The sequence below is a fragment of the Brassica napus genome, chromosome C7, assembly GCF_020379485.1.
Source record: "Brassica napus cultivar Da-Ae chromosome C7, Da-Ae, whole genome shotgun sequence".
Taxonomy (NCBI): Eukaryota; Viridiplantae; Streptophyta; class Magnoliopsida; order Brassicales; family Brassicaceae; genus Brassica; species Brassica napus.
The window spans coordinates 2,421,937-2,427,280 of NC_063450.1; the positions used below are offsets into that span (position 1 = coordinate 2,421,937).

Sequence of the window (5,344 nt, forward strand, 5' to 3'; positions counted from 1 at the left end):
CATTTTCTTCTCCTTCCATATTTGCTACTTCTCCTTCAGCTAAACAGACTTTCTTCCTAAGAAGCTCGTGCACCACATCTAACTTAGCTCTTACTTCGTCCAACTGTTCCTTCCCGATAGAGGCTACAGACTTCTTCCATTCAGAGTCAGTGTTTTTGGTGCTGCTGCTGTTAGCAAGGTTTTCGATAAGTCTCACAGCTTCCAACGGATTCCGAGTAGTGAAGTTTCCTTCACTCGCCGTATCAAGAGCCATTTGATACTGTAAGGCGAGACCTCGGAAGAAAGTGCTTAGCAGCTACACTTCGTTAAATCCGTGGTGTGGACAGTCTCGCTGGAAGAACCTAAATCTAATCCACGCATCTTTGAAGGACTCTCCAGCCTCCTGCGAGAATGTGGAAATTTTGTTCGAAGTTCTTCAGCGCGCGCCTCATCAAAGAAGTTTCGTAAGAAAGCATTCTTGATGTCGGCCCAGGATGTTAAGGATCATGTGGGTTTCTGCCTAAGCCAGTGCATCGCTTCTCCATTCAGCGTGTATCTGAAGAGCTTGCACAGCAGGTAATCTTCTGGGACTCCTTCCATCCGAATAGCAGCGATTAGATCCTCGAACCATTCTTGATGGTCCATAGGATGCTCGTGCGGTAACCCAGAGTAGGGTATCTGCGACACGAGAGTGTAGTATTGAGGCTTTAACTCGAAATTCTGCTTCTGGATCTCCGGAAGTCGAATAGCTGATCTGTTGGAATAGAACTTGATATACCTTGGATTTGACTTGTTTTCATCCATGGTATATAGGTGTTTTACTATATATATATCTATGTTTTATACTCTTCTAGGTATGTTTTCAGGTTCAGGTGCATTTCGGAGTAAAGCTATGACTTTGGAGCATTTTGGAGCTTAAAGTACATTTCACCCTAGTTTACCACGTAGAGGTCGACGAGAGGAAGAACTATCGATCAATGCGCATCAGTGCTGACGATCGATACCAGGAGATGCCTCGACAGATGAAGATTTATATCGATCGATGTACACAAGTACCATCGATCGATGTCGAGACATCAGTAGACTTAAAACCCAAGGCCAAGCCAAATTACGAAAATGCCCTGACAAGTTTAACCTAGTAGATTATATACTGCCTAAGTGTTTTGACGGCAGGAGAGCTTTTAATGTCTTAAAGGATATACCATACAAACGACTATCGCTTGGAATCCATTCATAATCATCTCCAGATTTCGCATAATGTCCATCATAGTCGAAGTGTATGTTTGTATAACCCATTATCTGTTGTACCAAATAAAAATTATACAATTAAAGTTAATCCTAGTTATACAGTTTTGCTATTAAAGTAATACTAAGTTATACTTTTTTACACATTTTTGTCAATAGTTAAGTTTCACCAAATTACACTTTTATCGTTCACCCTATTCATTCCGGATTTCAGCTTTGATAATCCAATTCCATAACAAACACACCATACAAATCCCAAACATTCCCGTTATCCCCTAATTGACACCCAAATATTTGAAATCTACTGCTAACAATCCCAACCAAAAGAACATCATTTCTTCCTTCATTCGAGTCCACTATGATGGGGTTATAAGATACAGACCAAGATAATGCTCTACCTGAATCTCCTTTACAATCGAAGGATCGCTCGTACAAGAGTTCTAGGTTTCTTCACCTACCCGCCAAATTCGAGAAGAGAGAGAGAATTAGGGAGGAGAGAGAACAATTAAAACTAAAAAACAAAATGAACAAAATCCACCTTGACGAGTGAGAGAGATAAATCGCTATTTTTTCTGATTGGTCAAGTAGAGGAGCGTTTTGATTGGCCAAGTAGAGAGGATTTTGATTGGCCAAGTAGAGAGGGGCACTTTCGACTTTAACCATCGAGGTGAAGAGTATCTTAATGGATAAGAGTATGACAGATCACGTGAGAGTACGCCGGATCACTTTTTGCCTCATTAAGAGTACCTGAGCACTTTACTCTACACAAGCATCCTTGTTATCCCATCCTGACATCTATCTATCATATTAGGATTGCTAGAGAGGGCTAACCGCCAATTTAGCATCCTAATAGGGCAAATCATCTCGCACATAGGCCTGGATAGAACCCGTCGATCGATGTCCTCAACTGACTATCGGTCGACGTAGGTAAAGGTGTATCGGTCGATGTCCCAATAGGACCATTGGTCGACACTCTTTCGTGATCAAGATACTAACCGTTGAGACACGAGATCTAGCGAGTTAACCAGTGAAACATGCGACAACTGATCAGTGAGTTAAGCGGTTGAGCTCTAACATATCATGCATGCAACAAATAGGTACCTATAGGAATTATAATCTCCAACACCTGAATAGAAACCCTAGATCTAGCAACCATCCTTACATCGAACAACCCTTACCAAGCTGGACAATTGACTTGTTCAACTTGTTTACTGCTTTGTTTATTCAATTGCTATTTTACTGCTTATATATAATCTATTAGCCTAGTTTATTATAAATTGTTTAGATCTAATCGGTTCCCTATCTCCTTGTGGATTCGATCTCTAAGTACTATAACTCGACCTCTTTTGATGAGAGTAACACTTTTTAGGGTAATTTGAGTGATATCAAATTTGGCGCCGTTGCCGGGGAGCTTTGATCGCCATTAGATCTTTTTAGTTAGATTTAGTTTAAGTTTTATTATTGTTCGAAAAAAAAACTCATAAAATTTTTTCTTCTATTTCTGGTACATACATATCAGTACCAGAGCAATGAAGAGAGGATTTCTAGGTCCTTCAAGGAAGGAGCCTGCTGGTCTATGCACGATCCGTAAGTCTAAGAGGGAAGTATCGATCGACACCCTCCAAGCAACATCGATTGACAGCATACACCATCAATCGATCGACGCCATTCATCCGACGTCGATCGACAAACGACAAGCAGCGGTGATCGACAGAGCCAACAAATCGTCAAACAACACTGTTCACCGAGGTACTATTCATCGAGGTAATATTCATCGAGGTACTGTTCATCATAATACTATTCATCCTAGTACTGTTCATCGCGATACTATTCATTGCGATACTATTTATCTCCCGTTGATCAACACTGTTCATAACGTGTCAGTCGATACTATTCATATCCCATCGATCGACACTATTCATGTCTCGTCGATCAATACTGTTCATCCCGTGTTGGTCGACACTATTCATATCTTGTCGATCGACACTGTTCATCCCGTGTCGATCGACACTGTTCATCCCGTGTCGATCGACACTTTTCATCCTGTGTCGGTCGACACTATTCATCTTCCATCGACCGACACTGTTCATATTCTGTCACTCGACACTGTTCACCTGAACACCGTTCATCCGAACACTGTTCATCGCAATACTGTTCATCACAATACTGTTCATCATGACACTGTTCATTGAAACACTATTCATCGCGGCACTGTTCCTCCAATGACGAACACCACTTACGGAGAGATAGAGAAGGTCGAAGCGCTCATACTTAAGATCGATAAGAAAGGTATTTGGCGAGACGAAGAAGGTCGCCCTTGCAGCCACACAGGACAATTGATTAATGCAGAAGGTAGTGTAATCCTTGATGTAATTGCTGTGGCTGAGACGAATACCTTTAATCTGACAAGTCAATGGTATGATTTGGGAAGTGAGGATCCATTTAACGGTCTTCCTCATGAGGATCCCAAAGATCTTATCAAGAGACTTGAGGTGTTAGCCTCAGCAAACAAGCACGATGAAATATCTGCAGACCACATTATCTGCAAGATCTTCCCCTATTGTTTATCTAGAGATGCTTTTAGTTGGTTCAGTAAGCTGCAACCAAGATCTCTAACCTGCTGGGAAGACATCAAAGAAGCCTTCATAGGCAAATTTTTCAGCGAGGTTGTATCAACTCGAAGTAAAAGGCTTGATTACATGATTGACAAGATGATTAAAGATCGTGAGAAAGGAATAATGATTAGTATGAGTCAGATTCTTGACTTCATCTACAGCGAGGAGAATGGAGATATTGGAACACCGACAACTCATGTCAAGCAGCCAGACATTCAGGTTCACCATGCAGATGAGAGTAAGCAGAAGGACGAACTGAACAGAGAAAAGCTGGTCAACCATGATACAGTTGAGGATGATGAATATCATGTATCAGGAGAGCAGAGCAAAGTAGAAGAAGCTGATACAAAAATATCCGACTTCAGCATCGATCGACACTAGTAACTCAGAATGAATCGATATCCGCACTTCAGAAACGATCGATACAGATATTTGTCATCGATCGATACCTTCTACAATCCCTGATGCTACCACTGTGTATGTTAGGACTGGACGACCGAGGGCAATTAGAGACTATAACAGTCCTGAGGATGCCTATGCTAAAAGGTCTGCATTGCGTCATTCAGCACTTCAGAATACTGTCCTTGAGCTGCACCCTGCATATATCTCTCTTGTGGGTCAGCATTCTTTCCAAGGTTTTCCTCATGAAGATCCCACTAGCCACCTGGAGACATTTGTAGATCTGGCATCGACCATCAAATGCAATGGAGTCTCTGAAGACTACTATTTATGCAAATTATTCTCATACTCTCTTGCTGGAGAAGCAGCATATTGGTTCAGGAAGTTGCCACTAGGATCTCTCACTACCTGGAATGACATCAGATACGCCTTCCTCAACAAATTTCTCTATGATGCTGCAGCAAATCTAGAGATTGAGATAAGGTCTATGCTGGAATATATGGTGGAGGATGATGAGCAACATGAGTCTGGAAAGCTGAGCATAGTAGAAGTAGCTGATATTAGTGACACGAGCTCATCATCGATCGACACCCTTACCATAACATCAATCGTCACCCCCCACCTCATCGTCGATCGACCCCAGTACCTCAGAAATGATCGACACAGACTTTTGTCATTGATCGATTCCACTTGAAATCCCTGAAAGATCGAGTTGTCCTCAGAACATTGCAAACTCGACACAGGAGAGCATCGATGAATCAAGCTGTGATCTTACCTCAGATGTCGACAAAGTCACTCTGAAAGACTTTATGGAGTTGGAAGAATGGCTTCAGCAGAAGCTTGATGATCAGCCAGGTTTGGGAAAAGGTCTGGAAAATTCTTTAAAGGCTGACGACATCGACCGACATAAACCTGATGAGATTGATCGACACACACCCTACGACATCGATCTACAGTCACTGTCTAACATCGATCAACATACACCCGACTGTATCGCTCGATACCCACCTGATTGCATCGATCGACACCCATGTTTGGATGAACTATCAGGATACTTGATTGAACCAGAACTGGTTGGAAGAAAAGAACACACTTATGGAGCCTCA

General features: G+C 42.0%; 1 non-coding gene across 1 annotated transcript; it reads left to right on the top strand.

Annotated features, from left to right (window-relative positions):
* The first annotated feature begins 308 nt into the window (after positions 1-308).
* On the top strand, positions 309-413 carry LOC125590951. The gene has a single exon (XR_007326948.1). It is a non-coding gene; the product is annotated as a small nucleolar RNA R71 (small nucleolar RNA).
* Positions 414-5,344: the final 4,931 nt, after the last annotated feature.